The 10924-nt window shown below is 37.1% G+C and overlaps 1 long non-coding RNA gene across 1 annotated transcript in view; it reads right to left on the bottom strand.

Moving 5' to 3' along the window:
* Window positions 1-4809: 4809 nt before the first annotated feature.
* Window positions 4810-10924, bottom strand: part of LOC135196027 (uncharacterized) — a 38320-nt gene continuing 32205 nt past the window's right edge. Inside the window, exons 2-3 of the long non-coding RNA XR_010310285.1 lie at window positions 9247-9324; window positions 4810-6662 (exon numbers count right to left, since the gene is read on the bottom strand). This is a non-coding gene — a long non-coding RNA (uncharacterized LOC135196027). The remainder of the gene's footprint in view (window positions 6663-9246; window positions 9325-10924) is intronic.

Below are 10924 nucleotides of genomic sequence, written 5' to 3'. Positions count from 1 at the left end.
TCAAACAGTACGCCTCACTTGGTGCACTGTAGACATTGAGGTTCTTTGCAGCGCCCCTTCGGCCCCAAGCTGCAACTTTTCATTCCTTTTACTGTAGCTCCTTTCATGATCTCTTTCTTCCAACTGACTATTTTCCACCCTCTCTGACAATCGCTTCAAGTGCAACTGAGGTTTTCCTCCTGTTACACCTTCAAAACCTTCTCACTGTCAATTTCCCTTTCAGCGCTGAATGACCTCTAAGGTCCCAGCGCTTGGCATTTAGCCGTAATTTCGGTATCACTATTTACCGAAACAACCCTAGATATGTTTGTTTTATAATTGTAAACTTGTTAAATTACTGTTTACTAACAGATAAAACAATTTTCGTCTGGCCCAAATATTTATTGCCCACCTAATTATTAATTAACTCATCAGATAAGGGTGGACAGGTGGCATTACCATGGAGGAACTCTGGGAGCAAGAGCCCGTGCTGGCATAAGGCCAGCTAAATCTAAAATAACAACAACAGGACCAAAGATGATTGGATGTTCTTTAGTAGACACGCTCTACAGCTGGATATTTATACACTGTCGTTGTGACAAAAAGTCCTCCAAGATTGAAAGTTCTGTCTATACCGAGCACACTCCTAGAAGGTTCACACACCCCTAAAGGTCTGCAATTTGTTGTTGGGTGTACATTATCATTGAAGGAATTTTATTTTTCCCATGTATCACTCGGTACAAAGGCATGGAAGTGCACTAAATTATCTATTTGCTGAATATGATCAGCAAAGTTATTAGAATTACCAGTCCGCTTTCTCTTTTTCACTCGGTACTTCACACTGTGTATTTATTTCATGTTCGTTTGGTGTATACTGAACGTGGCCGGTCTGTTTTAACTGCTTCTCCAATGTGTTCTAAGATAGTGTCTGGAGTTCGCACGTACTCAACACCACAGTCCTTTGAATTCCCATGTGCTGCCGACTGGATGTAGGAAAAGTTCCTAAATATTGAACAACAATATAGGGCTGAATTGCAGAGTTCTGATTCAGACACTTTGCATTATATATTTATCAAAACAGTTAATAATGAGGTGGGCAATAAATTAAATAATGATTTGAGCCAGACAAAAACTTTTTTTATCTGTTAATACACAGTAATTAAAAAAGTTTACAATTATAAAACAAATAACTAGGGCCGTTTCGGTCTTTTCGGTCGTTTCGGTAAATAGCGAGACCCCGTAATTTTATATTATAAGGTCTAACATTCCCATTGTATTCGATACTTCACTTTCACGAATTCATGTTTTAACACATTAATCTACTCTCATCAACAAATGTAAGAATATTGTAATCCACTGTCACTAAATGATTTCCGATTACTAAATTACAATGTCACCAGCAAAATGATATTGTTATGATACAATAAAGTTTCATACATACTTACCTGGCAGATATATACTTAGCTATGGACGACGGAGTCTATAGCTAAGTATATATCTGACAGGTAAGTGGAATGTATGAAAATGCTAATTACCAGATCCACTGTCTTTTACAAATCGCCGAGTGCCAAATCCTCTGTCAACAGTCTTGTCATCCGAGTGTCTTATCCATTGTCACCAGGCAACGGCTGAATATTGCACAACCGCAAGCAAAGATTTCTAAATGGCCAACAGCGCAGTCAAAGACTAATTCTGTTTGTATTCCATACTCCCCATCATAAACCCAACATTCTCAGTTAAGTAGTAGACCATCACATAAGAACAAGGCAATACTGACCACATGAACAATTCCTACTCTATGAAACCAACCCTCAACCTTTAGTTTCTCTTTTACAAAATTCTAACATTATAAAACAACGCCTCCTATTCTAAAGTATCACGAGCAAGGACTTTATTAAAATTTTACACAAACTATTTATAAATGCCTATTTTGTCCTTGTTACAGATATTGAAAACTTCGACCTTGATAAAGTCCAGATGATCAAAACCATAAACACCTCTACACAAATCCACGACATCCATTGAGGTAAATTGCATATCAATGTAAAAACCAGGATCAGACATATTAACAGCTAGTACAGTTTACAAGCAGGTGACTTCTCAAGGAACCATGACTAAATCAAGCCTGCCAACACCATTATTTGAGCAATAAAAATGGCTATACCAGTTATATCAGTTATACATTTGAATATCCACAGAGCAACAAAATCATATATATTATCACCTCGACGAAAGCACCTCACATCAGGGGGAAGCTTCTCCAATTCTGAGAGCCAATACAAATCTCAGTAAACCAACACAATGGTTCCACTGTCCACAGACCTTCCGGGAAAGCATGTGAACACCAGAAGTCAATAAACTATCAAAAAATTTCTTCAACATTTCAACAATTGACCGAGGGTTTTGCAACTTCTGTAAAAAATGGTAACTATCTTCTCCATTGGATCTAATTCATCTGAATGTTATCAAGCTTTTTATTATTAATAATAATAAGCGTTCCGTTGGAAAGGTTACCCAGAACGAGGACAACATAAAATTCAATGACAGAAGTAAATCATCCTTATAAAAATCCCTCAGCCTCAAACGCCCAGCATGCCTTTAGGTAAGGTATTTGGCAATAGTTAATAACCCGTATAATAATATCAATAACCTTAACAATAAATATATCAAAGGCCACACTCTGATACATTGCACTTGTCAAAAATCTTAGTCTTAGTCAACTTAAGGCCAAAGACTTCTATCGAAAGCCCTCCAAATATGAACACGCCCATTTTACCTAATTACTGTCTATGTAATGAACTTGCAAGATTTCTCACACACTTCTAAAACGGCGTCGTGGTATTTTACCCTCCTTTATTTCAAGTACACGAATTAAATGTAGTGCCTAAGACGAGGTGTTTAGGCCCCAAGCTGGTACCACCTTTTGGAACGAGGGCATGTGCCCGAAACGTAATTAAAAGGGTTACCATATACGTGACCGAAGGATAACATTTTACTTTCCTAATAATCTGATAAGACTGACTTCAGATCTTTTAAGGATATCTGGAAAATATAAATATTATTCAACAATTGAAAGTAATCTTGTGGAACACCGTCATGTCAACTGCTTTAGACAACCCAACATGTGATACAGTCAATCAAATCCAACATTAGCAAAAAATGACAAATTCTAAACAAAAATAAAATAAAATTTCTAATCTTGACAAATGAATTTTTACAAGCTAATATTTTCCATATTGCATCCCAAATTTAATTCTACTTGGTCCAGAAAGTGTTTTAATTAAAAAACGAAATCTAATGATTAATTCACAAGTGAAATGTGACAATTCTGAATACAAATTTCCCCAAGTGGGAATTTCTCTTTGAAAATAACCGAATTGCAAGTCATGATATAGAGCATTTCAGCATCCAGACATACAATTAAAGTCATTCAAGTCATTTATCCATAATGAAAGTAAGTCGATCCTAAATACAATTATCTCTGAAGGCAGGAACAAATAACTATCCGCAAATATTTAGAAATAAATTGACCCCACAGACCCTAAGGGACGAATTTTACCAGCTACAAAGCCAATGGCAGAGTGGCTGACACATTCGAAAATACACAATTCAATAATCAGACGCTTTTTCCATAATGTTCCTCAGTTTTGTACGAGATTAGTCGATACACGACATTATCCGTAACACAACCTAAGAGAAAGGCCTGTGTTATATCTCGCGGAAAACCATGAACAGAATGTCAAAATGTCTAAACATCGTAGATTTTCTGACACGTTATCCATAGAAAAATGAAACGTGTTTCTTGGACATTACACATGCGTTAGGTACAAAAATCTGGCAGTGTAATTCGACAGGATCACTGCACCAGATCATAGGACAATCGAGCATTTCCCTAAGCGAAAAATACAGTTATGAGATGAACGTAAGCGAAGGCTAATGTCGGGGGGTAACATCTCCCACACCCCCTTTGACTCCCTGTACATATGGCTTTCTTACACATTTGAAAGAGTCTACCACTCTTCAGCAGTACTGGGATATATCCCTTCTATATTGGGCCAAGCCTTTACGTATCCTAAATGTCCAAACAAGTACCAATGCTTTCTTAATACCTAGAAGCTATTACATATTACAGCAAACTATGAAATCAGCTTAGAGGATTATAAGGGAAGATTGGACCAAGTCCCTACCATTATAGAAGCTAGTTTGACAGTAGTACCTGTAATTCATACATATAAAAAAACTCAGTAATCAATTGAAATTTTGCCAGAAATTTTTTGTTTAATGTGGTTAATGCCTCATAGGTTCTACTTCTCTAAAATAATCCCTAAAAAACCACAAATTTCCAGAAAACATCGGTGAGTTGGTTCTTTTTAAGTAATGTCCTAATTGATAACTAGAATGAACTTTCAAAATCACTTAACCAGTTACTTACTTTTAACCTAACCAACTAAAAATTAAGGACAATGCCCAACACCTAATAGCAGGGTATTATTGTCAAGTTGAAGCATGATAACCTGTTATCAGAACATTACCGTCAATAATCATCCTGAACTGCCTAGCTGGTGATATTCTCCTAAGAATTTTCCCAAAAGTGTTCTCATGTCACTGATATTAGACTGAATTGGTTCAAGAATCTGAAACATATGGAGCCACATGCAGGTTGATATAAGCTAACAGGATATTTTGAAAAACAGTTTCCTAATGTGTTCTAATCCACATGATATACTATAGTACAAACTAATAGGACATTTTGATAAACTGTTTCCAAATGTGTTTTAATTCACATGAAGGCCGATATTAAACATGTAGGACAATTGGACAATAAATACATGTAAGGAATTTAATTGAACTCTGTCCATCCTAAACCCTACCAAACTATTTTATAGCTGCCATTAAACTGATGAAAAATTAAAATTCGAAACTGTATCTTATACCAAGATATTTTACTGACCATTCTCTACCATTAACATATTTATTAAGTTGACCAATTATACAAGCCTAATAATAAAAAGGTACAGAAGAATGCTTCTTTAGGAAGAATCTTGTGATGTTAATTAAATCAGATGTCAAAGTCCACTTCACAAATTACGAATTTCTGTAAAAATAAGAACCTCATTATCATCTCACGTCTACTTCAAAATGTCTTTGCTTACAAAATATTAAACTCAAGTCACAATTAACTACAGCCAGACCTGTACCTGGGCCCCTTTTATTAAGGTAAAGGACACATTGTCACTGAATTTCTCTTGCTGACAGTTGCAATAAACTTCTAGAATGTGGATCACCCGAAAAGACGAAATCTGGGTAATTGAAAGCCTAGGTTTTCTTATTTGTAAAGTGGCAAAATATGGGCACCATCACCTACAACCAGGAATTAATATCTTATATACAGGGCTCAGTAACTAACAGGGACACTGATTGTAAACAATCTGTGAGCTTTCATATCCAAACACTGACTCAGTTACTCCAGCCATGCAAATACAGTCCTAGACTTGAAAGTTCATCCATTACTTTCTCAAAATTTTTAGCATTTCAAGTCTGAAAATGGTATTCAAAATGCTCCCCATCTTGAGAAATGAGTCGCCTGTCTGTTGAGTTACTTCTTATTCTTATAATACTCTAGGACTGTTTTCCCCACTAGAATTTAAACATTCGTCAATTAGTTAACTAGACAGAGTCTACGCTGTACATTTAACTTTATTCACTTAACATCACATTAAGTTGCCACACAGCCCCACATATTGCACACTTGGTTATGATAAATTAAAAGCTAACCTGCTTTGCAGACAGTCTTGTGCTCAGGTTTTGTACTCCTGTGACCATCTTTTAGAGATGTCTTGGAGCTAAAATGGGCTTTTGTCCACTGAAATGCAATTTCTCAGTTCTTAATGATATACCTTGAAATTATTACTTCAACATTTAAATTCCGCAGGCCAACCAGTAGTTCTGTACCAGATTTTTAGTGCACTACATTGGGAATACTATACGCATTTACAGAATAGTAGTACCACTTTCTAACCAAATCACATCTTAAAATGAATATCAAAATGAAACTTCAAGATTTATCTTCAATACTGTATCATCATAATACCACTGTACTAAGCATTCTCTGTTTTTAGGGCCACATTCTACTCTATAAAGCTTGACCAGACTTCCCTGGGACCTTCAAGTACAAATTTATCCCCTGCACAATATGTACTTCATGGTTATTACAGTTTTCCCTTAACATTACTCTCAGCAATTTACACAGGTGAGTGACTGCTCTTTAATAGAATTTATTTCTTGATATTGTACTTTTGACAAAATTTTTATTAAAATGTTTTATTCCTGTGTGTTATTCCAGTATTACAGATTAAAACACACTATCATATTACACTTACTTCTAAAAGCTCCTGACTGTCATGATTGGCCTGTGGTTCAAAAATTCAGTTTGCTATTTTTACCTGTGTTCACGGACAACAGAGGCAGTTACCTGCTGCCCAAGATTTTTACACCAAATCTGTACCAAGGTTCGGGTATTCTCAAGGCCTTAACAGGCCTCACATTTACATCCAATCAGTACAAAAGTTCCAGTTTATCAAGGCCTTACTTTTACAAACCATAGATCTAGATGATAAACAAGACTGGGTTTACTCAAGTCACACTTCTGTCTTATAGTACTTGCTATCTCCTATCTGCTCTGCCTGAAAAGGAAATGTTAAATTAGATTCTGCTGTTATCCGATCAAGCCACTCCTGCCATCTCATGGTACTGAAATCCTTACAACTTTTTTATTATATATCTAAAGTTCTTGAACCAATCTTCCAAAATCACCAGATTGAGTTGTAAAAAATAAACTTTCAAATGATATGATCACTACCCTATTGATTTGTTGATTTTCCCTTAAAATTATCTAATTTTTTATAGCAATCACAACGTCAAAGCTATAGATCAACCTGAAGCCATACAAAGTATATAACTGCAAGTGATGTACCCAAAGCCATTATTCTCTGAACAACTCGTACTTTACTACATAAAGCTAATTAGTTCAGCATTTTAAGGTTAATTGTGCCATTTCAATTACTTGTACTGCTAACGGATTTATATATCCAAGTCCTCTTTAATTGAGTGTGTGGGAATAGCCGTACACTTCATAAATCAGATTACTATTCATTACAGTATGGCGGTAACAGTACTGTTACTTCATACTCTTTGAACAGTTCAAACCCACAATTAAATTGCCTTTGCACTTTACTTCCAGCTGTGTTCACTCACGAATTTTCTGAATCCGAATATTTGCACTGTACTACAGCAAATACTACCAACTTTCAGCTCTTGATAATCCTACCCGGAGTTTACTATAACTCCTTACGTCACCACCTTTGCATTCATATTCGTAAAATACAGAATAACTTAAAGGTGTCACTTCCTACTAGTGGTCTCCTAAAAGGATAAAATTTTATACCACTTAATACTTCAACACTAACCTATGATAACCATCTGTCAAATTCGTTTGCCCTTGCATTGTGTTTTGGGAGGCTTTCCTGTTGGCCCTCAATTGGTTTGTGAGGCAGCGGGTCCTCTCAACAGTTTTCTTAATAAACTGTCCCTAGTTTGCTATTGAAACAGGATTCTCTCACTAGCATAGAATCAGTCCAAGTGCTTATGGTCTGACCTGTTAACTAATTCAGTTCCTCATTGGTTGGCCGTTAAAAAAATACATTCTGATCTGCAGTTGCTCCCATACTCTTGTGCTTTCTTCAAGTTGTTTTTCCTGGTGCAAACTGTCTTTGATATAATATAATTAAGTTGCAATTTGAATCTCATCCTGCGGTCTTCTTTCCCACACATTTCTTACATTTAAACTGCTGTGCTACATGGTACCTGTCATTAGCTAGGCCATCATGGTACACCTTTGGTCAAGGACAATGTGCAGGTAAAAGTCAGAAGTAACTGCTTGCCTGCAAGATACTGGCTTGTCAGTTCCCCTAATTGTCCAGTACCATCCACGGTCTTACTGTTCATTGCATGAGGATGCATTGATTCTTATAACAAGTGTTGCTTTGCAGAGGAGTTCAACCCACACAGTGGCAAGATCCATACTAGTGACCATTGTTGTTCTTGGGTCAGGAAGGCTGAAAAAGACCCTGGGGAAAGCCACAGGTAGCAGTCTGGTGGTATCTCCTTAGCAGTGATTTCTGCTCTGTGAGGTGCATGCTGTGTGGAAAGGCACTCCTGCTTGCCCATCCTTGACCTAGTGGGCTGGAATCTCCAAGGATGATTCCTCTTTCACTTGGGGTCCATGAGCCTTTGGGAAGAGTGGCCATCCTACAGGACTTCGACGAGACAATGAAGCTGTGGGTCTCCGTTGGGTACACTAACCATTAGCTTGCCTTCAACAGTGGCTTTCTAAATGCACTGGGTGTAACCCTATCATACCCACGCCATATTTCTATCAATCATTGTGAATTTGTGAACCTACGGGGTATCCCTGCGACCTCGAAGGGTAAAAACACGAAAAGGATGCTAAATTCTACTAGGTAAATAAACGTCTCATAAGCTCAATTCTACTTGGTAAATAAACGTCTCACAAGCTCATTTCTACTAGGTAAATAAACGTCTCACAAGCTCAATTCTACTAGGTAAATAAACGTCTCACAATTCTCAATAAAACCCAAATCTTACTTGAATAAATGTTATAACCCTATCCTTCCCTTGTAATGACTTCATCAAGACATAGCAATTATATATGCTAGAAAGGAAGCCTTAAATATCAGTTGGAAGCACTTGGCTAAATGGTCCACTGGATATAAACTACTTTTAAAGGATTAAGTTCTATGCAAATGACCTTTTGAATACAGTGCTACTCAAAATGCTTTCTCTTGGAACGTTGGTTGCTTACAAAAGCCTTGAAATAAAGATTGTTACAAACTGTACATGACAGCTGCATAGAACCTTCAGTTCCCTGCTAAATTTGTTTATTGCCTTGACTTTTCCAGTTAGTGATGACACCCACAAATCATTAGATTAACCAAATAGGCTAGAAATAGGAGAAAATTAAAATTGGCTGAAATATTTAAGACTAATTACAAACTATCTCGGCTTCACTGATGAAAGCTCAGAGGATTCTTGGTCTAGATCAAGGCCCCCTCCCAAAAAAAAAAAAACAAAAAAAAAAAAAAACTATATCTATTAGTTTTTATCAACCTTACATTCAGTTACACTGTAACAACCATGTTTTGTTATCTCTGATTAGGTATAAAATGAATGACATACACGCTTCCTTACCATTTAGCAATGCCCGGCCACGTAACTTGTAACTTCAAGCTGGATGTGATGGAATCAAAGTTCAGAACGCCCAGAGACCTAAAAATCAAGAAATTAATTACTAGAGCTGTGTTAGAGTGTATCCCCAAATCCTGGCAGAAGGATTAGACCTACTAATATTGGTATTTAGAGGCTAACAATGAGGACATTTAATACCCAGAAAATGTGTCCTGACCTTAATATCCTTCTCTGCTCCGTAGGTTTTAGGAACGCAAGGCTAAGAACAGAGACCTTACTACCTGCAGTGGATAGGCCAAGTGTAAGACAGCAATGATACGTAGTTTATAAGAATGTTAATGTGAGTAGCTGCAAAGTGAAATCGACTGTCTTAACAGAAATCGAAACATTATTTCCCTGTAGAATCAGTATATGTTCAAACATTATTAAAAAGGTGCAGTTTCTGTTTACCTTAAGTCAATTTTGTCCATTTCTCAGTTTTCATATGCCACTTCCGTAAGTGGAATATTAAGTAAACTTCAGTGTTATATAAAAATTATAACCTGTTCCTATCTCCTGGGTCTTATATTTGTATATCAGATATAGATAAAACCTTCAGCAATGTCAGTGCTTACAGCAAAATGATATTGTTAAGATACAATAAAGTTTTGTACATACTTACCTGGCAGATATATACTTAGCTATAGACTCGGTCGTCCCGACAGAATTTCAAAACTCGCGGCACACGCGACAGGTAGGTCAGGTGATCCACCATTCCCGCCGCTGGGTGGCGGGGTCTGGAACTATTCCCGTTTTCTAAGCCATAATTTCTCTTCCACCTGTCTCCTGAGGGGAGGATGGGTGGGCCATTAATCGTATATATCTGCCAGGTAAGTATGTACAAAACTTTATTGTATCTTAACAATATCATTTCTGTACAAGTAACTTACCCAGCAGATATATACTTAGCTGATTGGCACCCTTGGTGGCAGGCAAGAGACAGCTAAAAACAAAATAATACTTAAACTAAATACATTAAAAACAGGAAAAAACAACTTATGTTCTTGGATAACATAATCCATAGTTCCTACCTGATTGGGCTGAAGACTTCATGACTACTGTCGATGAGTCTGCCTGCCTCAAGAGTTTCAACGAGGAATGAACCTATGGTTGAATAACTCTTTGGATCGTGTCAATGGGGGCTAGCCCGCTTACGCGACAGAGCCTATACTGGATCGTACCAATGGGGGCTGACCCACTTACATGGTAGAGCCTTGACCTTTTGTCATATCAATGGGGACTCGCCCTCTTACATGACAGAGTTAAGGTTATTAAAAAATCACAAAGAGCACTGAAGCCAATCCCGATCACCTGACCATGTTAGTATTGTTATAATCTATGAATTGTAAGAGGGTTCCCTATTCCCTCTGACAATTAACCAATAAAAACAACCACCAATAAAAAGTAATTTAAGCACTAAACTAAATTAGGAAGGATTAGCCTCAGCCCCTTCTCCCAGCACTGAATTCGCCGAAACATACGCTCCCAGAGCAAAGCACTTTTCGTACGAAATTTTAAAGTCTCTTAGGTAATTCGAGGCGAACACAGAATTACATCTCCAAAACGTCGACTCTATAAGAGCCTGAAGAGACCATGTTTTGTGAAATGCCATAGATGTAGCTATGGCTCTCACTTCATGAGC

The sequence above is a fragment of the Macrobrachium nipponense genome, chromosome 17, assembly GCF_015104395.2.
Source record: "Macrobrachium nipponense isolate FS-2020 chromosome 17, ASM1510439v2, whole genome shotgun sequence".
In the NCBI taxonomy this organism is placed as follows: Eukaryota; Metazoa; Arthropoda; class Malacostraca; order Decapoda; family Palaemonidae; genus Macrobrachium; species Macrobrachium nipponense.
This window is presented reverse-complemented; position numbering and strand designations above follow the sequence as displayed.